Source organism: Equus caballus, chromosome 5 (genome assembly GCF_041296265.1).
Source record: "Equus caballus isolate H_3958 breed thoroughbred chromosome 5, TB-T2T, whole genome shotgun sequence".
Taxonomy (NCBI): Eukaryota; Metazoa; Chordata; class Mammalia; order Perissodactyla; family Equidae; genus Equus; species Equus caballus.
Genome location: NC_091688.1, coordinates 18,463,573 through 18,491,134, shown reverse-complemented (window position 1 = coordinate 18,491,134; position 27,562 = coordinate 18,463,573). Strand labels below are relative to the sequence as shown.

Below are 27,562 nucleotides of genomic sequence, written 5' to 3'. Positions count from 1 at the left end.
GGGGAGCCGCGCACCAGGCTGGAAGGGAGCGAGGGAACGGGCGATCGGGCGAGCGAGGCTGCCGGGGCTGCCGGGAGGGAAGAAGGGCGAGGATAGGCGTGTGTGTGTGTGTGTGTGCGCGCGCGCGCGCGCTCACCCCTTGCCGAAGGGCCAGCGGGAGGCGGGACCCCGGCGGGAAAACTGCGATCTGGGCCTGTCACCCGGGGGGTGGCGTGGGAGCAGCGGGGCAGCTCCGAGGCCAGGAGGGCCCAGCTCTGCGGGAGACCCAGGCCAGCCTTTGGCCCAGCCGCGGGGCTGCGCCTGCTGGAAACAGACCGAGGGAAGGCCGGGCATCCTGGGCGCGCCGCACGGCCCCTCCTCGCCCCTCCCTGGACGGGCGGGCTCAGTCCAGCGGCCCGGGCCCCGCCACCAAACCTCCTCCGCCCTGCCCTGGAGCCCCGGCGCCTGCAAGATGAATGAAGCACCCGCGAATCGGCAGAGCTGCACTGGGGGGAGAGACGGACGCGCCGCTATCTGCGACTTGGCGCCCTGAGCCCCCTCCCCGCCCTGCCCGGCCTCTCGGGACTAAAGGGCGGAGGCTGCGCCTGCTGGGCGCGGCCGCGATGTTTTAGGGTCCGGGAAGAGCGCCATCCGCCACTTGATCTGTTCAGGTTTTTGTGGACCCTCACAAGAGGTCAGCCAATTTCCCACCCTCTGGGCGAAGGTATTTTTCTCCCAACATATTGGGTGTTTCGTGTGCGCACTGAATTGATCTTTCAATATTGATAGCGGTTGGACGTCTTTTGTGCGGCTTGCCCGCGCTTCGCTGCTCCTGCATTGCCCCAGACACGAGGAATGTCAGGCCTCCAGAGAGAGGACACCCAAGAAAACAATAGGGGCCAAAGATCCTCTCGGGGTCCCGCGGGTTACACACAAACCGAATCGTTTCTCACTGTCGGCCAAGATGAAGTTGGCAAATGGAAAAGGATACGTCCGAGCTGTGACAGTGATGAGACACTTAATTGAAAAGCAAATTCATAATTTAATGAAATGAATTAATAACTACCCATAATGGCTAGGAAGAAGGCGTTTTTGAAAAAATGGTTTTCCACTGCTTTCCCTTTTTCCATTTGAAAGGCTGGTATTACATTGTTTTTGAAACTCACTTGTATTCTGTGTTTTAAATTATCCGTATTGGGGTTTATTTGTGTCTTTGGAACCAGAACTGTTTGTAGCCCAGCCTCCTGAAGAGAAGTGGCTAGAAGGGAGGGGAGGCAAATTAGGATTCCAGTCAGGCGCTGCCAGCCACCATTTCTGTTACCTCTGCGACTTGTTGGGTTTCTTTCAGCCTTCCTTTCCTCATATATAAAGTGGGATTGATCATAATAGCTCCTATCTCATAGGCTCGTTGGGAAAGAAGGAGGAAAATGAAATAAGGTGGCAATGCGTGTAAAACACTTTGCATAATGTCTGACAAGTGGTAAGAACTCGGTAAATATGAGCTTTTATTTCAGATATATAGTTTGACTCCAAATTTGGGAGACTGCTTTTCCATTACATTCCTTCTTAAAGTCGCGGGGGGGGGGTGGGGGGGGGGAATCGGTTGGCTGGGTTTATCCAAATGTAGTCAACCCTTCTTTGGGGTTTTGAGGCCATGCCTGAAAACTTCTAGGGTAAAATGAAAGAAGTATATAACTAAGATGTGTGTGTGTTTATTTACACATCTGTGTCTGTATATAGACATGATCCTATATAAAAAGATCCTTGGGTACAACTAGCTTTTGTCTTTCCCCACCTCTCTCCTTCCCTCATCTACATAGACCACCCTGAAGAGCCCAAGCTCTATGAATGTTGACCTGTGTTGTACTCTCTCCCTTCAGGGCTCAGAACAGTGACTGGCAGTGTGGATTTCTTGAGGGCACGGCAGTGTGAGTCTCTTTTGACTTGGGATCCTCAGAGCTAACAGAAAGCCGCAGAGCAGGCACTTCATACATGTAAATGAAAGAACATCCATACTATGCACTTTTAAAGCAAGTTTTTAGTTATTCAAAGGAATACATGTTCACTATGGAAATTTAGAAATTTGAGAACTTCAGCTAAGTATGAAGAAAATAAAAATTGTCGTAATCCTACCATCCAGAGAAGCACTCAATAAGTGCTTCAAGTATATCCATTTTCTCTTCATTTATTTTATTATTCAGTCAGCAAACATTTATTAAGTACCTAGTTAGGGACCAGACGACTTCCCAGGATGGAGAACAAGTTGCATCTTGTTGGTAAGTGTTGTTTGTTTCTCAGTAGAAACTACTTAGAAGCAACATTTTATATGGTGAGGTTCTCAGGAGAATCTACAAAACGTTCATGAAAGGAATCCTGTAATTAAACGATAGTGCTCACCAGAAATGATCTAGGGTTTGTAGGACTTGAAGCACTTACAATTTGGGGAGCCATCTTCAAGATAAGGAAGACAAAAGCACAAAACCCCATTGCTCACGGGGCTCATGGAACTTAAGCCCCTTAGGCTTCTCAGTGATCCCTCTTGGTGCTGGAATTTCTGTAGAAGTTAACTCCTTTGATAAACATTGTTTTGTTTTGTTTTGTTTTTTGGTGAGGAAGATTGGCCCCGAGCTAACATTTGTTGCCAATCTTCCTCCTTTTGCTTGAGAAAGATTGTCCCTGAGCCAATCTGTGCCAGTCTTCCTGTATTTTGCATGTGGGTCGCTGCCACAGCATAGCTTGATGAGCAGTGTGCAGGTCCACACCCAGGATCTGAACCCACGAACCCCAGGCTGCTGAAGCAGAGCCTGCGGACTTAACCACTATGCCACTTGGGCGGCCCTTGATAAACATTATTTTAATATGAAAACTCATTCCTCATTTTACCTGGAATTCCTGAGACACCTCTCCTCCCTCCCCACCAAATCTGGAAGAGGTGGAAGTAGAGACTCCGACCATCACAGACACACACTCACACACACACACACACACACACACACACGTATCCCTTCTCAGGTAATGAAACCATCACCTCTTTGCCCTTTTGCTCCACCAGAATCTCTGAATCCCATATCTTCAAACACTCTAAATATAATTTTCAAAAAATATACATCTTTTTTGCTCAGAAAGTTAAATTTTCATCTTCAAAAGCATTACTATCATAATTAATTTTATTTCATTCCTAAAGCTTTAACTTGTAAATACTTGGCTCTATGGAACCACTCATAATACATAAGTTTGAATTTTTTGTTTCTTATTTTTCTTTTAAGTAGTGTGTTATAGATTGAATGTTTGTAACCCCCCAAATTCATATGTTGATGCCCTAACCCCCGATGCCAATGGTATTAGGAGCTGGGGCCTTTGGGAGATTAAATCATGAGGATGGGGTCCTCATAAGGAGATTAGTGCCCTTCGAAGAAGAGACCAGAGAACTCTCCTGTACTCCCGTCTCCACACAGCCATCTGCAGGCCAGGAAAGGGCCCCACCAAGACCCTGACCATGCTGGCACCCTCATCTCGGACTTGAGCCTCCAGAACTGTGAGAAATAAGTATCTGTTGGTTAGGGCACCTAGTCTGTGGTATTTTGTTATAGCAGCAGAGCTGACTAACACATATAAGTTCCTTTACCATTGACTATAAAAAAGAAACCAAGGAAAACGCAGGTTCATTGCAAAAAAGATAGTTAAAGCTATACACTGTTTCCTATAACATCTCATGGAAATCTAAATGAACTCATTATATGTGATTTATTTTAAAAGTTTCCAATCAGGATAGTTTTTCTGAATAATCAAGTTAAAATAGCTTTGGCAGGATTATTCAAAAATGAGTGATCCTAAAATAAGTACTACTCTGAAATGTGCTTTCTTTGTATTTGCTCCATGCAATAACTGCTAACAGTGATTGTCTGCTGTGCATTAAGCATGGCATTATGTAATTTGTAATGTATGTGAACTCACTCACTTCGTCTTCCCAACAATACCATCAGAGAGACTACTATTCTCATCATTCCCGTACAGATGTGGAAATGGAAGCACCAAGGGTTGAAGTCATTACTGTGAGGCCAAGTGGTGGAGCCAAGGTTGATTCTCACTAGTCAGATGCCAGAGCCCACGCCCTCAGCTGTTAGGAAAGATGTTTTCTCTTCAATCTCCTCCACTTTTCTGCCTCAATTTTTCTCATCCTTCAAGGCCAGGCTCAAACGCTGTTAAAGGGAGTCCTATCTGAGCAACCCCAGCCTGAGTTTCTGAACTTTTGGAGAATTCAGTCTTCCTCACTTGCTGAAATTTTACAGCCTTACACTGTTGGGGACCCTTCCACGTCCTTTATGTCAGTTCCACCATCAAGATCAGTAGCTAGTGGTTTAAGACTAGGTAGTTGTGTGTGTGTGTGTGTTTAAATCTTCCTTTGAGGTTAAATCGGAGCAGGTAGTTTAAAGTGAGTGCTAACAACTTGTTAATGGTTCTGTTTGGTCTTTCAATGATGTGTGAATTACTCTGAGTAACCTGATTTTCTAGATCTGAAAGTTGTGGCTCTTACTTCCATCTATTTATTTCTTCCTTGGGTTTCTCCTTAGGGTATATTTTCTTTTATCTCATTTTCCTAGGTTGGGTAGAGAAGATGAAAACATAGAACATAGTCACTGGAAGCAAGAAGTGTTAAGAATCCATAACCAAGGAGTGAGACCAGCCATGAGTAAAAGAGAAGGAAGCAGAGGGAGGGGAACTCCAAACACCCAGGAGGGAGAGGTCAGCGAAGCCCCCAGGCTGTCTGCTTCCTCTCCTTCTTGGCCTTGCCCAGACTTTGGAAGTTAGCTTTCTGGAGTGGAGCCCTTCTTTCCCAGGTGGCACAACAGCTCCACCACTGTGGGTGTAACAGATGAATTCCCAGCTGCCAAAGTCATCTGGTTCTTACTGATAGCTGCTTAGAGTATGGCCCTGCTTCCAGCTTATATGTGCTAACAGTATCACTATTTCACGTGTTGGTCTTGTCTTTCCAACTGTAAGCTCTGTGAGAATAGGAGGTCTTGCTATCCCAAGTGTTCTGGCCAGGCGGCAGGGACTCCATACAGTCTTAGAGGTAAGGGAAGCTGTTAATTAAGTTGCTATTAAGTTGCTATGTTGGCTCCTCTTAGTGGTGGCAGAAAACAAACATTGATATCTAGAAATTTCAGCAACTGTGACATAGCCAGAGGAATGTGGCTGAAAGAAAAGGAAAGAAATCGTGGGTTTGGGGGCGGGGGCAGTAAGAGAGAGAGAGCACAAACAGAAACAAAGAAAAAACATTATTTTCATCTCTATCTCAACTTGACTTCTTCGAAAATGCCCTCTCCTTCCCCGACTCCCTTTCAGAAATTGAAACAATATTCAGGAGATAAACATAAGGAGTAAAGTTACAGCTTCCTTCGCCATAATTAAGGGAGACTCCTAAAACAGCTAACAACGCATTACCTCTCATTACACACTACGGTTTTCAAAAGCTGCGCTGGTTCTGACTTTATGGGCTGATTTCAGATACAATTATGGAGAATTAAATTTTTAAAGAGCTAATGGAAAATATTGCTGGATACACATATAAACAACCTGCTGGTTTCAGATCATATTCTAAAAGGGAGAAAGGAAGGAATGGGAAAATTCCAAAACAAATGTTTCAAATGGTTTAGGGTGTCAGCATATATCAGGCAGTTTTCTAAACTCCCCTGCATGTTTTAACTGACTTAAGTCTCTCTACAATGCTATGAAGGTATTGTTACTATGACTATCTCCCTTTGCTAGATGTGAAATGTGAGGAACAGCAAGGGTAAGTAATTAGGCCAAAGCCAGGGGTACCCAGCTAAGAAATGACAGAGCTGGGATTCACTTTTAGACCTGGTGCTTAGACTACATCATAGAAAAGAACAATTTATCTCGCAGAATCCGCGGAATGGTAAGTAGCCTCAGTACACTTTCCACCTTCTCCAGTGTGGTCTTTATCACCTGTGAGGGGTCAGCACGGGGGGGATAAGGGACCATGACACCTGTTGGCTACTCAGAAGCTTCCTGTGGGTTCTCCAAGCTGGAAGACTGTTAACCAAGGGAGGAGATTACAGAGCAAAGGTGGCTAGAAGGCTTGGAACACAATAGCATTTCCATGCTTCAGCACTTAGTTTAATTAAATCAGCCCTTGGTCCAAAATAACTCTGTCGATGAAGAACAGCTTTGCCTTATGCAAAGTGCCCAGTGTCAATGTAAGGTAAGCATTAGCCTAAGCATTTGAAATGCTTTCACCAGCTTGAAATGGTAGCTTGATTCGTTTCCTCCTTGTTTAGTTCGGCAACCCCGGTCCGGGCCTCAGTCCCTCTCTGCTGGACTCCTAACCTAACCAGTCACCGTGACTTCCAGCTCTCAGTTGCACACCGTCATTGTTGTCAGACTCCTTTCTCTAAAGAACAGATCTCCTGCTCCATCTTACAAGCTCCATCATCCAGCTCTTTGATGAGTCCAGAAGGAGGTCTAACCTCCATCATGCTCACAAAATCTTCCATAATTTGGCCCCAACCTACCTTTAAAGATTGATTCCCAGTTCCAGTTGCCCACTGGAAGGATGGCCCATCTACCTGGCTGACTGGCTGTTTCCCATCCATATTCTACTGTTTCCCACCCCTGTGCTCTTGCACATCTTGGCTGATCAGTGTAGAATAGTCAAACCCCTACCCACTTCAAGAGCTTGCCTCTCAGCAGACCTCACTCTTTCTCTGGCACTCACTAGCTCTGTGGAAGTGGACAAGCCATCTTGGGTTTTTCATCTGCAACAAAGAGACCATACTATGTACTATATGGAGAATTTGAATAAAAGCCTGGCCCTGGGCACATCTAGAGAGCAGATAAGGATGCTTTGTAAATGGCTATTATTTATTTATTTATTTATTTTTTAGGGAGATTAGCCCTGAGCTAACTGCTGCCAATCCTCCTCTACTTTATATGTGGGATGCCTACCACAGCATGGCTTGACAAGCGGTGCCATGTCTGCACCGGGGATCCGAACCAGCGAACCCCGGCCTCCAAAGTGGAACGTGCGCACTTAACTGCTGCGCCACCAGGCCGGCCCCGTAAATGGCTATTATAATATTGTCACTTGTTCTTTGTGATCTGGCTTAAGTGTCATTTGTTCTGAGAAGCTTTCCAAAATCCCCCTTGTCAGAATTGAGCTCTTCCTCCCACTTTCTACTGAAGTTTTGGGTTTTTAAAAAGCCTTTGAGATTTGGTTTATTTGTTATAGTAGCGGTTAACCACTTCTGACTAATACATGGCAGATATGTTTTTGTAAATTGTGCAATTCAGTCATTTTTAGTATATTCTCCTGACAGCAACCATCACCACTATCTAATTCTGGAACATTTTCATCACCTCAAAGAATAGGAGGGCTCCAATTTCTCCACATCTTCACAGACGCTTGTTATTGCCTGACGTCTTTGTTCTAGCTGTCCTAGTGGGTGTGAAGTGTTATCTCATTGTAGTTTTCATTTGCGCTTTCCTAATGACTAATCGTGCTGAACTCTTTTCATGTGTTCTTCTGTTGAAGCTTGCTTATAGTTTCATGATGGCAGTTACTACAGCCAGCACTTGGTTACCCTTCACACAACCTATAACCCTTTGCTCAAAGCTTTGTAAATTGTGGGGCTCAGAATGTGTTTATTGAATGAGTTATTTATTCTTGACATCACCCACTAAGTATCCTGATATGAACTGACTATACGAGAGAAGGCAGAGAACAAGGAAAGTATGGAGAACAGAATAGAACAAAAAAAAAATCAAAGACTATGGTGCCTATTATTCTGAGAGTATACAAATTATATGTTGAATAATGCTTTACAACTATTAAAACATCCTGGTATTTCTACCAGCTGATCCACTTTTGTTGCATTCTCTCCCTTGATTATTTGGGCAGATTCAATAAGGAGGTATTATATAAAAATCAAGGCTTTTTAGTTTTAAGTGAGAAAAGGAGAATTAAACTAGAAAATGTAATTTTCAACTCATGATAATTGGAGCACAAGAGCTTAACTCCTCTAGGCTCCTTCAAAGTAATTAAAAAAATAAGAGGAAATTTGTAACCATCCAAGAAACTCAATTAAGGTGCTACCATATTCCAGAAAAATCAAAAAAATATTTGTTAGATACTTTCTTTAAATGAAGTCACACTCATTTGTAAGGAAAGAAAGGCAACCCTCAATTCTCTAAATGCAAAAGCAAGACCCAAGGAGCAAGAGAAAGAAATTTGCAGTGGAATCTCACCATAACCCATGCTGAAGAGGCTGAAGTTAGAACAGCCGCTCAGCAGCGAATTGATTCCCACAAAACCCCTAGAAGTGTACCAGACAGCAAAACCCGGCATCAGATCCCACCACAGTGGCTCAGGCTCATCTGCTAACGGGGACTGTTGGACAGAGGGCCCAGCCCAGCTGACGGTGGGCCACCCCACAACCAGCAAACTCCGCTGCTCAGGAAAGGGCTGCCTCTTTCCAGAGCTCCCTGCCTCCCTTGGAGATTCCTGTTCCAGTTTTATGTCCATCTTGTCAGGCTACTGGTCTGGTGTGCACTGGTCCCTTCTTCCAGCCTTGAAGAATGTGTGTGGTGTTTTAGTTAGGCTTTGTTGATTGTAAAGAATTGAGGCTTAATCGTACTAGTGTGAGTTGGAGGGACCAGGGAGAATTACTGCAAGACTCTCTAAAACATCACGGGGAGCAGAGCCTCTCTGGAAAGGCAAGAACGGGAATCCTAGAATGACCAGGCCTCATGGACACCAATGTAGCAAGCCTCAGCCAGCGCAACGCAGCACTGGTGTGATTCCATGGAGCTCCTACCTGTCTGTTCCACTGTAAAGAATTGCAATGACTCCTAAGAGTTCTCATCGCAAGGAAAAATAACATTTTTTTTCTTCTTCTATCCATATGAGGTGATGGATGTTAACTAAACTTACTGTGGTAATCATTTCACAATATATGTAAGTCAAGTCATTATGCCATTCACCTTAAAATTATACAGTGAGTGTTGGGGCCCGCCTGGTGGCGCAGTGGTTAAGTGCGCACGTTCCGCTTCTCAGCAGCCCAGGGTTCACCAGTTCGGATCCTGGGTGTGGACATAGCACCGTTTGGCAAGCCATGCTGTGGTAGGCGTCCCACATATAAAGTAGAGGAAGATGGGCATGGATGTTAGCTCAGGGCCAGCCTCCCTCAGCAAAAAAGAGGAGGATTGGCAGCAGTTAGCTCAGGGCTAATCTTCCTCAAAAAAATAAAATAAAAAATAGAATAAAATTATACAATGTTGTATGTCAGGTATATCTCAATAAAACTGAGGAAAAAAAGAATTGTAATGCCAGTGAATGAGAATGATATTATTATTGGTGAGATATCAAATGGATTCTAATCCATATGCACACAAGTTTAAATAGTTTATTAGTAGTAAAAATTTACTTTGCAATGCATGACACAGTATTTCACAGTGGCTGAGATCCACTGTACTTGGCAATGAGAAATGTCTATATATTTCCCAAAGTAGAAGAATATGTAAGATACATTCTCGAATGACAATGCAATAAAACTGTAAATTAATTACAAATATTTTTAAAGCCCACAGAAGATTTAAAAATACTATTCTTATGTATAATAAAGGTGAAAACTCCTATAAATGTGGAAGGATAGATTATGCCATAAATAGTTTTGGAAAACCTGGTAACAATTTGTAAAATAATGAAATTAGATTCCTACCTTGAGCAATATATAAAAATAAATCCCAGATGGATAACATTTAAATGTGAAAAGTAAAGCTAGTTTTATTTTCTTTTTAATAGAAGAAAAAAGTATATTAAATTTTGTATAATGTTGAAATAGGCAAGGCTTATCTAAGCAGAAATCATAAATGAAAATATTAATAGTTTGAATGCATAAAACAATTGTATATGAGAAAAACATCATCAACAAAAGTGAAAAGTAAATGACACACTGGGATAATATTTGCAATTTATTTGATAGATAAATTGTTAGGTCATTAATATGTAAAGAGTCCTGTAAACCAATAAGAAAAAGACACAAATTCAATAGAAAACTAGACAAGGGTATGAAAAAATAATTCACAAGAGAAGAAATATAAATTATTAATAAAATAAATTAAAAAGTTCAGTGTTTCTAGTACTTAAAGAAAATAAATTAAAAATATGATTCCATTTTCCCTCTATCTAACTGACAAAGATGTTTTAAAATTGCTATCTCTAGACTTGAGGAACGTTTAGAGAAACAGGCACTCTCATATGCCACTGATAAAGCAATTTATCAATATTTATCAAATGCATTAGAAGTCTGCATGTCCTTTGCCCTAACAATTACTAGCCTTCTAGGAGTTTATCATAAGGAAATATTCAGAAATATACACTAATATATACCATGCTAAGGTGTTTTTAATAATATGAGAAAATGTTTATGATACATTATAGTAAAAAAGAGGATATCAAATCATATATATAGCATGATCATAAAAATGTTTAAATATATACACTTGTGCTTTGAAAATATTAAAACATTAATGGCAATTTCTGTGGTGGAATATGAAGCGATTACTTTTTAAAGTATATTTTTTCCATTTTTCAAAGAACACATTTTACTTTTATGGATAAAGAAAAAGATTATTGAAAAAGGACTCTACTCCTTTAAGAGTCTTTCCCTGAGAGCAAGCAGAAAAGTAGAGCTATTGGGATTGGAAGTGACCTTTAAGATTTTTAGTTCAAATCCCCATTCCGCTCACTGCTAGCTGACTCAGCCCTTCAACTTATACTGTAATTAATAAATTTCAAGATTGTTCTTTTTTCTTTAAGTATATATAGATTTGTTTATATAGCATTTTCAGAGGAAAGTCATACAAATAATTCAAGGATTGGACCACAAGACCTATGTGGACAGGTAAATACACTGATATCCTAAGGATGAGAGAAAGGAGCGACTATTTTAAGTCTTTGCTCTCTTGTGGGGAATATTCTGACCATGCCTTTCCTAGGTTGACTAACAGCCTGTTAGAGCCCAGAGATGGCTCCTGTGACAGCCCTGAGAAGACGCGTGCAGACCTGCAACCAGAGAGAACACAACTGACCGATGACCCCAGCTGCTGCACTCTGAAACCCATTGCTGTTTGTGCAAAGGCCACACTTCCCAGTGGCCACTCCAAGTCAATGACCCAGTGCGGCCGGATATGATGGCAGACCCATTCCTGGGAGACACAGCACTCCCTGGACAGCTGACTTTGCCCCGAGGACTCTCTGCTCTTTGCTGAACCTTCCTCAGACTGTACAGCAGCCTAGCACTTCCACCCAACCTTCTCTCCCTCTCTCCTTCACTACTGCTCAGGCTTGCTCTCCCAGCCGTCCTTGGGTCCCTCCCTATTTTTTCTCACACAGCATTTTCCCTAATAAAATCCTTGTATATTTAATCCCATCTTGGCGTTTGCTTTCCCAGAGGACCCAAGCAAGCATAACTTCCCAGCAATCTTGAAGTCCTAAGCCTTGCTGCCTTCCCCTCCCCCATGCTCCTCAAGGTCAGTCAGCATCATCGCCAATGCATGTCAGTGAGGCAGAAGGAAAAGGGTCAGAATGGGATTAAGGGACAGACAGCCCATTGCAGTGTCGGGCTCTGTGAGGTAATAGACACAGATCTAGTCACATTTCATGTATTCAGATCCATGTTCAATTTTCATTAGTGTGCATGTTTCACGCCAACATCTTGGAGTCTGGATAAATTTCTGCTGAACACACATTCCCCAATGAGACGTGTGCTGTCCAATAGATATATAATGTGAACCACATATGTAATTTTAAATTTTCTAGTAGTTACATTGGAAACTAAAAAGAAACAGGTGAAATTACTTTTAATAATAGATTGTATTTAACCCAATATATCAAAATATTATCATTTCAACATGTACTCAATACAAAAATTATTAATGATGTATTTTACTTTTTCAGGTACTATGTCTTTGAAATCCACTGTGTATTTTGTATTTACAGCACATCTTGATTCAGACTAACTACACTACAAATGCTCAGTAGTCCCATGTGACTAGAGGCTATATTGGGTGGTACAGAACTGGACTATAAATGCCTTACACATAAGAATGAGCTTTTTCCTATTTTTGGATTAGGAAAGCCATACCAGGACTGTAATGCGCAATTAGTCCACGCTTCATAAATGCTTGTTAGTTGGTTATTGTTACATGAAATGGTGTGGATGTGTGTGATGCAAGGGCCTCTTACATGGCTATAAGGTCCTGGAAGTAGCTGAGTGATAGGGCAGGCTGGGTGGGGACTGAAGTGCCTGGGGGTGCCTCTCAGCTCCGGGTTATTAACATCTGTGGAGGTAAGTGCCTTGTGCTTTATCAAGAGAGATCAGAAAACTGGATTTTTATGTAAAATCTTCAATTTTTAATGTCAGCAATCAACTTTAAAATGTGTATGGGTGAGCGTTAGCTTGTGGAACACATAATTTTGTGACTAGTGCTCTCCACTCTAGGTAACTCTTTTGAAAGCAGACAAAATACAGTTAATTAGCAGTAGTAAGAGAATTAAACAACAAAACAAAAAAAATCATAAAAACTGCCATATTGCCTTTTTTTGGTGCAAGGAAAGATGGTGTCATATGTTCTTCAAAGCTTGGGCTAGTTTGTTTCAGAGCTATTAAAATCCTATGGTTTCAGACTATGGTTTCTTAATCTTTCTCTTTCTATGGGTACACATAGATTGATCTTTCCTTAACGTTTCCTTGTGGAAATATAGCTAGATAGGGCACAACACCTTTAAATGCTTAACTTCACCGTTGCTAACTGAACCCGTGGGTCAGAAAATGCTTATTTAAATGTGACACTGTCAAAGACCTTCCCACTCTCAGCTATAAAAGAGCTGCAGCCTTTTGTTGGCAGAGAGAGCCTGTCAGGAAGTCACCTTGCAACGCACTATTCCAGCATGATGGCTGTAATCCTGACTCGCCGGGGTTTGCCTGAGGTTCAGAGCGGCCAAGAAGCTGAGAACCCAGCCCTCCACAGTGTCACCTTCAGTGAGGGTCCAGGAAGGAGCACAGTGTGGGTGATAGTGATCAGTGCGCTTTGATATGGACTAGTTCTACCAACTGGTACCATAAACATTCTGGAGTGTAATCCTGTGCGCCATCCAGGTTGACCACCACGTTCCTGTGGGTGGGGGATTCAACGCTGGTTCTGCAGATCTGGGCTCCGAGTGAGTAGAGCTGCCATTTCTACTGGATGTAATAGCTCTGGAGACAGACAAGACACAGTGACAAACTTCTGTGAGAGGGGTGGGGATCAGTATTTCCTTCACTACTGGGATTGACCTGCTTTCACTCCCTCTTGGGTCTTATGCAGAAGAGGCCACAAGGCTAGTCAACAGAAGATTCAGAATGTAAACCCAGGGTTTTCTGATGCCACGGCTATGATGCTTCCATGATGCTCAGTGGGTGAAGAGACAGAGGTTCCTGGCTTGCACATATTGTCCTCACTCCTCGCTGCTCTGCCAATCTGTTGCCCCACAGCCTTCGAACTGTTTCAGATCCAACCGGCCTTGGGCATTGGATATGGAAATGGAATAGCAACAATTACAACAGCTTATATGTATCGAGGCTCTCTGTGTTCAGGCACAGTGCTAAGGATTTGACAAGAATCACTTCCTTTGGATCCTTGCAGCAGCATCTCCATGAGGAAGATGCTATTCTTATAACCAATGAACAGACATGTAAGCACATGGAAGCTCATGGAGTTTAGGTCCTTATTCAAAGTTACAAAGCTAGTAAATTTCCACCTGGATTCATTTTTTTTTTAACATTTATTTATTATCCCATACCCCTCAAAAAGGATTTGAGGTTGGTATTCTCAGCAGTGATAAATCATAGAAGATACTTTTAGAAGGAGAAATTATTCTAGTGGAAAGGGAGGGAGGGAGGATTCAGGGCAGACTCAAGTAAACCACGCTGCTACAGGAGTTGACACATCCAGACTAGTCTGTGTCAAAGACTAATTTAATTTCAGTTGCTAACTGTAAAGTAAGGTAATATTTTACTGGGTTGCCCATGCTTGGGGTCATCAATCAATCCTCCCTTTCCTACACCTGTCCAATAAGTTAGAACTTAATCTCCTCAGATCTGTCTGTCTTCTCTGCTCCCACCACTCCCCCAGTTCAGGTCCTTGTCATCTCTTGCTGAATATGGAAGTAGTTCCCTAACACTTCTTCCTCCTTCTGTCTCTTTTTTCTCTACATTGTCACCAGAATCTTGTTGCTTTTACTTCCTAAATAAGTCTCCCTTTCCATTTCTTCTCTGTTTGTTCCGGCTCAGACCCCACCATCCCTTGCTCGATATTGTGGCTATCTTACTTGTCTCCCTGCTCCCGAGCCTTGCTCCACTCAAATCCACCTCTACATATGAATGAGGAAATATCAATTCTCTGCTTAAAATTATTTACTGCCCTTTTGTGCATCAAAAAAGTTTAAAGGCAACCCATGGGATAGGAGAAAATATTTGCAAATTGTATATATGATGAGCAATTAATATCCAGAATATACAAAAAATTCTTACAATCCTACAACAAAAAAGAAAAAACTCAATTAAAAAATAGGCAAAGGATTTGAATAGACATTTCTCCAAAGAAGATATACAAATAGCCCATAAACACATAAAAAGATGCTCCACATCAATAATCGTTAGGGAAATGGAAATCAGAACCACAATGAAATACCACTTCCCACCCATTAGGATGGCTACTATTGAAAAAAAGACAGAAAATAACAAGTGTTGACGAGGATTTGGAGAAACTGGAAACCTGTGCATTGCTGGTGGGAACGTAAAATGGTACAGCTGCTGTGAAAAGCAGTGATGGTTCCTCAAAAAGTTAAACATAGAATTACCATATGATCCAGCAATTCCACTTTTAGGTATATGCTCAAAAAATTAAAAGCAGGGGCTCAGATAGATACTTATACACCAAAGTTCACAGCAGCATTATTCACAATAGCCAAAAGGAGGAAACAACCCAAATGTCCATCAACAGATGAATGCATTAGCAAAATGTAGTGTGTGTGTATAATTACAGCCTTAAAATTCACTCTTAAAAAATGAAATTCTGATACATGCTATAAATGCACAAACCTTGAAAACATTATGCTAAGTGAACTGACACAAAAGGACAAATATATCATTCCACTTATTTGAGACGCGTAGAATAGGCAAACTCATAGAGACAAAAAGTAGAATAGTGGTTGAAAGTAGAATAGGCCCCATGGGGTAGGGGAAAATGGGGAATTAATGTTGAATAAGTAGAGTTTCTGTGTGAGATGATCAAAAGTTCCGTAAACAGACATGGTGATGTACAACATTGTGAATGTACTTAATGCCACTGAATCGCATACTTAAAAATGGTTAAATGGTACGTTTTATCTTACGTATATTTTACCACTGTAAAAAAAATATTTATTGTCAACAAGAGAAAGTCCAGGCTCCTTAGCATGGCCAACAAGACCTTTCATGACCTCACCTCTGCCAGTATCTCCAGGTTTGTCTCCCACACGTCTCCCTGACTGTGATAAGCTCTTGAACTATCCTCCTTTCGCTTGGGGTTCCATGTCCCCCTCCTTCCTTCAAATCTGAGCTCAGACTTCCTCCTCCAGGAAGTCTCGCTCCCCTTGACTCCTCATGCTTAACTCAGCACCCCTCATCCGTACTAGCCATGTTACTTAAACAGACAAACTTCTACTCATCCCTCTGGATGAAATTTCATTGTAGTCCCTCTGTGAAACTCTCCTTCCCTTTCTCAGGCTGACTTTCTTCTCCCAGCATCATGTTCCTGACTCTCTCAATGTTCTTTTCTCTTTATGTACCAATTATTAGTTCACTCATCTGGGTCTCTCACTAGCTTGAGAGCGTCTCAAGGGAGGAGACCATAGCACCTTCACACACAGCTGTGTAATGGAGGAAAAGACCACTCAGAAACCCTTGCTGGATGAACGAACGTCTATGAACGGCTACATCTCAAGCCCATTGCTTTTAAAGTTGAACATGGGAATAAAATGGCTTTGTTCTCTAGGGAAATAGAGGAAGAACTTCCTGTCCTTTTCCCATGAAAGCCATAGAAGGTCTTATTCCCAACCCACAAGAAAGTAAACTCTTAAAGACATCCACGCTTTGTTCAATTTCAGTTTGGCTGGTTGGTTCTCTTTTAACTCTGAGGATATACCATGAAGACCTGAAGTTGTCATTACTGCTAGCTTTAAGAAGAAGAAAAATACTAGGAAAAAAAAGAAAGAAACTTTTAATAACTTTCAGAAAATGTGGTTCTTTAAAGAGGGATATTTTGCTCAAGCCACATAACCTAATGCCATTTCTTCATATTTTTATTCTGACTTGTATTAGCCAAGCTCTGCCTTCTTAATATCAATCATTATATCATCACGCACTGTTTTCAGTTGTCTTTACCAAAACCAAATGTTTAGCTGCAGCCAAAGTCATTCTTAGACAGAAACTTCCGTGAGAGTCTAATAGAGAAAGAGGGACTGATATGTACAGATTTTGAATACCTATTATACCAGGCACTACCCTCTCTCCTCTGCTTATGCCACCTGTGTTAATTTGCTAGGGCTGCCAGATCAAAGTACCACCAACAGAATGGCTTAAGCAACACAAACTTATTATCTTGCAGTTCTGGAGGCTAAAAGTCCAAGATGAAGATGCTTGCAGTCTTGGTTGCTCCTGAGTCTGCGAGAAAGAATCTGTTCCCTGCCTCTCCTCTAGCATCTGGGGGTTTGCTGGCGATGTTTGGTGTTCTTGGCTTGTAGAAACATCTCTCTGATCTCTGCCTTCATCTTCACATGGTATTCTCTCTGAGTGTGTGTCTGTCTCCAATTTCCTCTTTTTACAAGGACACCAGTCACACCGGATTTGGAGCCCACCCTACTCCAGTGTGACCTAATCTTAGCTAATTATATCTGCAATGACCCTATTCCCCAATTAGGTCACACTCTGAGGTACTGGGGTTCAGGAGTTCAACATATGAAATTTGAGGGGCCACAATTCAACCCACAGCACCACCTCATCTATCCTTCCCAATAGCCTATTGAGAAATTTGTTGTTATCCCATTTTACAGAGGATGAAAGTGAGGCTCAGTGAGGTTAGGTAACAAACTCGAAGCAGAACAACCAGTGAGTTGTAAAGCTGGGATTCAAAACATGGTCTTTCTCATTCCAAACCTCCGTCTCTTCTCATTATATAAGCAAAATACCTTTATTTACAGTCTCTGCCTTGCTTCTTGTAGGCTTAGTAAATACCTGTCAACTTATTGTGTCTGGGCCTTTTCAGTAGTACATAATGATTTAATTCCATTTCAAAATATTTACCGAGTGCCTGCTACTGTAAGTATTTCAGGCACTGTGTTCAAAGATTTCTTGAAACATGGACCAGGTTTCAAGGCACTTAAAAAGTAATGGAAGAGACAGACGTATAAGCAAGTCATTATTTCCTAAGGAAACATTAAGTGTTAGGTAGAGATTCCAGCACCCTGCTGAGGAGGGATTAATACTGATCAATGGGATTCAGCTAATAATTTTGGTATCCTTGCCTGGATGACAGGGAATGTGCAGGAAGCACATTTAACATACACGTTTCCTTTGCTCTAGCATGCTCTCCTCCTTCATGGGACAATTGAAGAAGCGTGTCAGCTGAGGAATTGATTTCCAAAGCAGAATTAGCTTCAGAGAAGCCTGGTCTCGGCAAGCTGTTCCTTTCTCTCTGCTGAGGTCATTCAATCTCTCTCAGTGAAGAGGATCTGTTTCTTGAGACATTTAATCTTGGCGTGAAGCAGCCTCCCCTCTCTGAGACAGATGATGAAGTTTCCACGAGAAAACAGGAGGACATTTTCTTCCTTGCCCACGCTCACCCTGAATGTCACACATCTGCCCTTCTCTGGGGGAAAGTTCACAGGAGGTCAAACGAAGCCAATCTCTTCTTGACCCCAGCTACCAAAATCAGTCTGATGGATGAAATATTTCCAGTGAAGGCATTTCTTCAAAGCAACGTTAGATACAGTCCGTTGCCTTTGAAGTCATCCAATAAACTAGCTCCTATAGAACTGACACAACTTCATATCCCTCTCAAAATGCACACGCACACTCCAACGTGTCGGAGACTCTTAATGAGCAATGACAGAATTCTTTGGGATTCAAAGAAAGATCTTGCAGACGTGAAGATATCGTTTTAAAATATTCACAGGATCAGATCACTCAGATTCTGGAACTTCCAGACAGAGCAAGCATGAGAATCAGAGCAAGAGAAGGGAAGAGAAGGGGCACTTCATTCTTAAAAAGAGAGCTACAATGCTTTTCACTCCGGTTTTATCTAGATTTGGCAGAAAAAGGTGGGTTTCTACCTCAAAAAAGGAGCCCCAAGTATTTTCAAGTCTCTAAATCTTCCTTGATGTGCCTTTTGCAAATAATTAGAGTTTATTTATGCATGCTTCCAACAAACATTTACTGAATGCCTACTATATGTCAAGCACTGGGCATATGGAGAAGGTTTTCAGGAGCTCGACTGATGGTTATGGTAATGCCAATGTCAATGTTAACAGTGACCAACAGATAAAAATGCCAGCAGTTGCAGTAAGGCCTGTTCTTCATTGTATCTGTGTCTGGTGTGGATGAGATGACCATTCTGTTTTAGGTTGATCAAAGTTAACGACTCACCCAGGTCTTCATGAATAAGAGTGGTAGATACAAAGTACTCAGTGAGACATGGCTTTGTGTTAGAGACAAGCTATGTCAGTAAGGGAGAAAACTAAGATAGGAATGAGTAAAAAAATCTTTCTCAACAGAAACTAATGTTTTTTTTTGGAGTAAGCAGACACTGGATATAACACAAGATTCTTTCACATCTGGTTATATGGCTAACAGATGTATTAGGATGTGTTAGGTTGTAGTTAGGCTGCTTTTGACTGTAAGAACAATCTACTTAAAGTGGCTTAGATAATAAGAATATTTATTATCTCATACAACAATGAAATTTGGAGGTCAGGTGGTATCTGAATCTTTAATTCAGCAGCTAAACGAGTTCATTAGGGTTCATCACCAGATTCTTTCCATCTTTCTATTATACCATTCTTACTGTTGGCTTTTGGCTCCAGACACATTTCCTCATGGTTGCTCAAGATGGCTACAGCAGCTGTAAGCATCATAGCCTCACAAAATTATATCCAATGGCCTAAGAAGAAACATCTTCCTTTGCATTCCTTTTGAACAGCAAGGAGAACTTTCTAGAAACTCCATCCGAAGACTTCCTCTCAAGTCTCATTGGCCAGAATTATGAGTCACATGCTTATTCCTAAACCAATCACTGGCAAAGAAAATGGAATTGCTATGATTTATCCCCATCAAGATTTAACCACTGGTGCTGGGGAGGAGGCCAGCCTCCCATGAAGAATATGGCTGTCCGATTCCTCAACAAAATAGGAATAGCCATAGCAAAGAAGATGAGGCAGTAGTTGGTGGTAGGATTGACTGGGTATGCGGTAAGCAACCAGAGGGACCACCACAGCAAAGTTACAAAGCAGAAACACCTCCAGGCAGGGAGCAATTCTGTTAAGGGAACCTTCTTTGATGACCACTGGGCTTGACCTTGCTTCACAGATGAGCTTGTCTTACTGGAATGAGTTTTGCTGATCTTTAGGATAGCTGCTAAGGACACACTGTGCTGTATATTCTGCTGGTTCATATTACTCCACCTTGACCTGAAGCCAAATTATGCATAAGAGTTCTAAAATGGTTTATGGCTAGGGCAGCCTAGCTGATGTCATTTGTCAAATGTGGCATGCTAGAATTATCTTACCAATATAAAACCATACAAAAGCTTTCCACAGAATATTTATAGGAAAATGTGTTTTTGAAACAAGAATGAAACACCCTACAGCTTACTGCATGTGGAATAATAGAGTAATGGTCCCAGCCCACTGTAGTAATGGTGAGGGGAGTAAGGAAATAGAGGCCAGGGAAGATGTCCTTCAGGTTTAAACTCAGTGACAAAGGGAATATGGGTGGTGCTTCTTGGGTTGGTCATTCCTTGTAAAACTGAAATTATGAGCTTCTTCGAAATGGAGACATTTGCTTTTTATATGCAAATTACTCAAAAGTAGACCATATTAATATACTTTTTAAATATCCCCAGTGTACCTAGCATTGTGCTTTACATGTTGTACTGCATAGCAATTTTTTGATTATTTAATTATAGTGAGATTCCTGCAAGACATTAACAAAACAAAAAGTGATCCCAAGTATTGGATACCATGGCAATATAATTGTCACTAAACCTTTCTTTGCAGATGCAAAGGCTATCCACCAGGTTTACACCAGCAGTTCCTGGTGTGGCTACACATTGAATCACCTGCACGGCTTTCAATCCCTGTACCTTGGTGTCACCCCCAGAGTTTCTGATTTGGTGTAGAGCGAAGCCCAGGTATTGAAATGTTTGAAAGCTCTCCAGGTGATTCTAATGTGCAGCCAAGGTTGAACACTTGCATCAAAATCACCTGGAGGGTTTATTCAAACACAGATTCTTGGGCCCATCTTCAGAGTTTTTGATTCAGTAGGTCTGGGGTGGGGCCCAATAATTTGCATTAACGAGTCCCAGGGAGATGCTGATGCCGCTGGTAGGGGGCGGGGCACTCTTTAAGAACCCAGACTAGAGAGCAGGGCTCAGCAAATCCAGAAACCCATAGAGGTCAGGGGGCCAGTGTGGCCTTTTTTTGTACAGCCATGACCTAAGAATAGTTTTACATTTTTAAAAGGGTTTTAAGGAAACAAAAACAAAGTGAAATAACAAAAACAAAGAATAACATGCAACAGAGACCGTGTGGCCCTCAAAGCTTATAATATCCAATATCTGGCCTTTTACAGAAAATGTTTGCTGACTCCTCCTCTAGAGGATCATGAGGTCGGACAGAAAAAAGAAAGAATCCCAAAAGACAAGAGAAGAACTTTGGTGGGAAAAATTGTACTGGTAGGCATGAGGGAAACTCTAGACATAGCTGGAAGATTATTAACCCCCACTATGTGCCAGGAGAATGGCATAATTCAATTTATGCTGAAAACAATGCTATTATTATCACCTCCAATTTATAGATCAGGAAATTGAGGCTCAAGAGACATTAACTTACTGGTATATAAAGCTAGTAAGTGATAGAACCATGACTCAAAGATTTCTACCAACCATACTATGTCCTAGAAAAAGCTTAGAATTCTGTTTAGAAATGACTGTAACTCCCAGAGTGAGTCTAAAAATATAATAAGCACTAAAAAAATCTATTTTTTTTTTAGTGGTTCAATTCGTTATTGACTGTATTTCAGGCACTGTGCTACAAAAATACGTGGAACATTACCTCTGCTCTCAAGGAACGTACTGTCTAGTGAGAGAAAGAAATGGGATGAACCTCATGCAAAGTTTGGTGAGGGCTCAAAAAATAGAGTGGTCAGACAAGGATTCACAGAGCAGAGGCCCTTTAAGGATGCTAGTTCTCCAGATGGACAAGGCTTGGGGAGGTTTCCTAGCAGAGCAAAAAGCATTGATAGTGCAATATAGGCAAGCTCCAAGTGGAAGGATTTACTAGCTTGCAGTCTCCCAGGATTCCTGCAGACCACAGAGCTCACCATCGCCTCGGACTCTGGCTGTACAAATGAGAAAACTAGGAAGCTAACAGAGAAGAGGTCGCTGGCTCAAGAGGCTAGGAACAGCCAGTGACCACAGCAGTTAGCATATGACGGTAAATATTGGTCCAATTTCAGTGAAACGAGAAACTGCCACTCTATTTCATGGTTTTATGCAGTCATTTCCAAGCAAAGTTATTAAAAGAAGGGCTTATTTCAGTTAATGATTAGTCTGTTGATGGATGGGGACAGTTGTAAGTGAACATGTGATAATGTTACAAGGGTTGGGTTTCATACAACCACTTTTGGCCAGAACAGTCTGAAACCACCAATTTTATATATGTGTGATTTGTCATGCCAAGTTGAGGAAGGATGCAGGATTCAACATCATTTCCTGATCTTAGTTTCAAGAGACTATATTTTCAGTTCTCCTTCGATCTCGTTTTTAGGGGTCGAGGTGCAGATGAAAGTATTGGGCAAGAAATACTTTCCTGATTTCCTGGTATTGCGTTCTGAGGCTAGAGAGATGAGTAAAACAGAAACTCGCGTACAAGGAATTTGTAGCCTGGGCGGGGAGGGGAGAAAGACACATGAACAGATTATCTCAGTATAATATAGTAAATGCTGAGGTCAAGTCAGAAAAACACAAGAAGCCAGAAGAGGAACCCCTAACCCTCCGGGGGATTCGGAAGAGACTGTACTGGGCAGAAAGCTTGCTTCTAAAGTCTGACGAGGATTCCTTTGACTATTTCTTGGTGGCAGTCTGTCTTTTTTTCTCACTACAAACCACACATCTGACCCATCAAGTTTGACCTGGCTTTTAGAATTTAGGTATAGTCTTAGAGAAATTGCATCATCCATCACTGAAATGCACCTGCCCCTGGGGAGGTAAGTTGAGAACAGCTTAAGGGCACGAAACACTGGAGCGCAGAACCCAAGAATGTACTGAGAGATAACTCATCTAGAGAAAGCTGAATGTTTACATGGAAGCATTTTAGAATTTTCCATTTAGATCAGGAATTCCATTTTTTATTTCATATGCTACTTTTTAAAACTTGGAAGAATAATATACCATCGTTGTAGAAAATTTTGGAAAATAAAGGAAAGTACAAAGAAGAAAAAATCGTTTATATGAGCACAACACAGAGTTAGTGTTTTGGTATATCTTCTAAACTTTTTCTGTGCATACGCAGACATAGGTTTTAGGTAATTGAAATTACACCTTATAAAGAGCTGCGTACACAGTTTTTTTAATCATTTAATATTACTTCATATGAATTTTCTCATGAGTTCACAATTTCATCAACATTTTTTCCCGTTACTTTGTTTAATTATTTTAACCATTCCCTTTCTTTTTAGACATCTAGATTTTTTCCCCAGTTTTTGGCCATTATAAAATAATGTGATAAAAATAATGTGATACATACAACCTTGCCCTCATTTGCCTGAGAACTTCAAAGGTTTTTGGCACATATTGCCAAAATGCTTTCCAGAAAATCTATACCTTTGCCAGTGTTAGGTACTACTATTTTTGAAATATGTACTAAAGTGATAGATTAGACTGAGTATCTCATTTTAATTTCCACTTATTACTATTGGTGCTGACTGTTTAAAAATGTTTTTAAGGGCTATTTTTATTTTTTCTTCTTAAAATTGTCAGTGCCCTTTGCCAACTACTGAGAAATGACTCTTCTTATTGATTGTACGAGCGCTTTATAAATGAAGGCTGTTAAATCTTTACATATTGATGAAAACATATCCTAGCTTTTTGTTTGCCTTTAGTTTTTTTATGTGCAGGGGAGTTTAACTTTCATGTAATAAAATCTATAATTTTTTTTATGTGTGTAAGGAAAATAAGCGAAACTTAGTAGGAATCAAACAGCACAAAAAAATAAGAATTAACAGGGCCAAAGTTATATCATACTGGTCTGAAAATACAAATTCATTATTATTCAAATGCAAATTGTTTACTAGAGGAACTGTTTCAAAACCTGGAGCATGTGGGAGAAAATAATCTGAGGGCCCTTGATATTTATTTATGAAATCATATTTATTGATCACCCACCTTTACCAGAAACTGTTCTTGACTGGGAAGCCACTCGAATTACAATTGCTGTTTGAGGACATAGCACCAGTATGTGCTACGCTATGGAGTAGAACAACATTGTCAATTTAATATGATTGCATGAAGCAATTCTTCTAAAACATAGCTACTTCAGAAACACCTTATAGGACATAGCAATGTTATGAGGGAATGCAATGACAGAAGTGTCTGGCCGACTCTGAAAATTACTTAAAAGGGAAAAAAGAAGAGTAATAGTTTGTCAGAGCTTACTCAAGGATGATACTATTTTTTGGCATTGCAGTCATTAGAAAGTTATACTATGCAGTGAGTTGGCAGTAATATCCCAAATGTGGCAATATTCTGCAAAACTATCAAATTCCTGTTGGGATTATCCACCCACCCTTCTCAGCAGTCTAGGTTCTTTTTCTGGTATCAAATCAGCACATATTATCTTGACCCACCATGGAACTGCCTTCATTGAATTCTGCCTAAGGCTTATGCCCTTGGCATTTAATGAGGGATAGCCTTATGAAGTTCATTGCTGCATTCGTCAAAGTAATAAGGACATTGTCTAACAAATCACTGGTCCCTTCTGTGACATTCCATCAAAAACTTTTCCTCCCTCCCTTCTCTCTCTCCTGAACTTCCCTTCCTCCCTTCTTTCATTTTCTTGTTCTAACTTCTGACTCCAGTTAATTTATATTACGTTCTAATAACATTAACTACATAGAGCCATGCCCCTCCCCCATGACTTGTTTCCTACTCCTTTTCATAATTCCTTAGTTCTAATTTATTTTTACATGTGTTATTTCCTAATTGTATTTTTTTGTAATAGGTCTCAGATTTGCTCAGATTCCGTTCTTGCCAAATAATATTCTAAGTTATTACTTCCTAGATACTTTGATATCAGGAAGAACAGCAATGGCAGAAAAGATTTATCTCACATGCCAACACAGATCGATGGCAGTGGTTGCCTGGAGTGCTGTGTTACGAAGGAAAAGACGGCTTTGCTCAATTAGCAATGTATGCGCTGAGCATGGTAGGAGAAATTGCCGGCACTTCTACCAGGTATTTGACATCTATGTCTTAAATAGAATATATGAATATTCTAATAACAAGAAAGCATAAACAAATTAATAAGTTACTCTCTTATTTATAAACCAGTGGTTCGTCAGTTTCATTAGCCCAAATCCATTCGCTAAAGCATGAATATTCCTATGTAACATGGAAAAAAATGGGTTTCTAAACTTCATGTAGAAATGAGATCTTCTTCATAAATCTTACTAGCACTGGCTTCATGAGTAGGTAAAATGGACTCCCTCCTAGAAGGGGAGATTTAAGGAACCTGGTCCCTAAACCTCTCTCCACTGGCTTTTCATATATGAAAGTTTATAATCAGAGATTGATTTCTTCAGATTCTGAAAGCTGCCTCTTAAAGACTCCTTTACTAAAAGACAAATAGTCCTATGGAGGGATAATACATTAGCTCTTACCAGCTAATTAACTGGCTGGCTGCTAGTTAAGAAGGAGATGGGAGAGTGGGGAGGGAGGCTAGGTTAGGAGGATATGAACAGCCATAAGAAAGAGGGATGGCAGAGCTAGATTTTGCTTATTTTGCAATCTTGCCTGGCTTAGTGCAACAGCTCACTTGAGATAAGCAATGAGTAAGTTTATAGATGCGTCATTATTGGCTCTAAATAATGAAGCATACAGTCATTCTCTAACAAGGATTCGAAAGGAATATACAGGCAACTATTAATGACACAAATAACTTCTCATATGCAGATGGGGGATTCTTAAATTTTTTAGTAAGTAATTTGTTATTCAACTCCTCTCAAATCCAACAGATAGATATGTTTCTGAGAGGAGCTTGTTTTTTAATTGGCATATTAGGAGAAATGGGCACTGCCACTCATTCATTCATTCATTCATTCATTCACTGCATTCTGTGACTCAGTTAACAAACGTTCTTCTGTGCTTACAGGGGTCTAGCATGGTGCAATGCTATTCAGGATGCAAAAGTAGCAGAGGACCTCTGAGGAGGTTACATGCGGCTTGGGAGATGAGTGATAAATACATGAAACAGCTAGGGAAAAATACTAGACTGGATAAAATCAAGTGTGAGAGGATTTGGTTCAGATTTCAAGCACTACAGGAATTCAGAAGCAAGGAAGATCACACAAGGAGAGAAATCAAAGAACAGTCACTGTGAAAGGGATTGCAAGAAGCCGCTCTTCCTGTCTCAGGTGTCAGCAGTCAACTCTGTGGCTATCATCACCCTGGGAAAGAGTGAAATCAAGATTCTGTGATATTCCACACCTGTCCCAGACAATTCCAGCACATCCCACCCTGAGAACAGCCAGAGGAGGAGATCAGCCACGGATTCTTGTAAGTTCTAAAATAATTCGCGAGCAAACAATTCCTCTTCTTGGTGTGTAAGTTCTTTATGCTGATTATGAACTTCACTATTCTGGCCATTGGTATTCCGGAAAAAGAATCAAGCATGAGCTTACGGCTATGGGTGTAGAAGGTACAAATCTCAACCTACAGAGAAAGTCAGGTTCATTTTTGTTCAAAATTAGAAAGCTATTGACACAATCCTATAATCTAATATGTAGTACATGTTTGAATATACAGGCCAGTTGTCTGGTAAAGTGTTCCCTAGTCTGAATTTTACCAATTGTTTCCTCAAAATTTGTTATTTTGTTTTATAACTCAACTTAATTTCTATTTTATGCCCCCATCTGGCCAGTCCCTTGGGTAGGGCAAGGAAGTGGCCATTTCAGGACCAAGCTTGAAGGGTTTATTGTGAGGCACTGCACCTTACCCATGCTTCCTAAGCATCATTGACATTAAACTTCAAAATTCTTGTCTTTAACAATATCCCAAAGAGCCTATGAAAGATGCTAACAGCACAGACCCTTGTAATGCACTATCTTGCTTGTATCCCCCCAGATCCTATACCCTTTCAGAGATGGCCTTGGCCCTATTCCTACATGATGGTGAAAACAATCTAAGTCCATTTGGAAATTTACCCCTTTTCCCCAGTTCATGGCTGAGTTCTGGAGGCTTTTGAGGTGCTACATTGTCTGGGTATGAGGAGAGGAATCTCCTCTAAGAACTCATCTCTCCACACAGGTGTCTACTGACTTGTCATTACCATGGTTGATCCTTGGGCCCTGGTTCATGCAGGCCACTTTGCATATTGTCTGCCTGGCCCTTTCTGGACTGCTGGCTCTGTCTACTGCTTTCCTACCAGTCTCACACATGGATAGTGGGAAACTCAGGGAGTGAACCTAAAGTCCTGACTGCCCAGGCTTTGCTGCCTCCCCAGAGCCCAAAGTGGGCAGAGCCTTTCTCTGCATAAGTCATTGACATGTCTATGTCGTCATCACTTCTCCTTTCCCCCACCACCACCAACTCCTCAGTCCAGAAAATCCTTTTTTAATCTGGAGCTGAGGATGTCTTGCATTTATTCAAATCTTCTACATAGACTAGTGGTTCTCAGAGTGTGGTCCCTGGACCAGCAGCATCAACATCACCTAGGAACTTGTTGGAATGCAAATTGTCTTCTCCTCTACCCAGCCCTACTGAATCAGACAGAACCTCTTAGAGTAGGGACTAGAGGTTTTTGTTTTAATAAGCTGTCCAGGTGATTCTGATGCAAGATAAAGTTTGAAAACTACTGATCTATACCTTGAGTTATTTTTCTTCCCCAGTACATTGATTCTCAAATTTTGACATACGTCAGAATTATCTGGAGGGCTTGTTAAAATGGATTGTTGGGTTTCACCCACAAACTTTCTGATTCAGTGGGTCTGGG

General features: G+C 41.2%; 1 long non-coding RNA gene across 1 annotated transcript; it reads left to right on the top strand.

The window, feature by feature from the left end:
* The first annotated feature begins 134 nt into the window (after positions 1 to 134).
* On the top strand, positions 135 to 11,427 carry LOC138924234 (uncharacterized). The gene is made up of 3 exons (XR_011439049.1): positions 135 to 1,470; positions 1,860 to 2,255; positions 10,999 to 11,427. It is a non-coding gene; the product is annotated as an uncharacterized lncRNA (long non-coding RNA).
* The last annotated feature ends 16,135 nt before the right edge of the window (positions 11,428 to 27,562 follow it).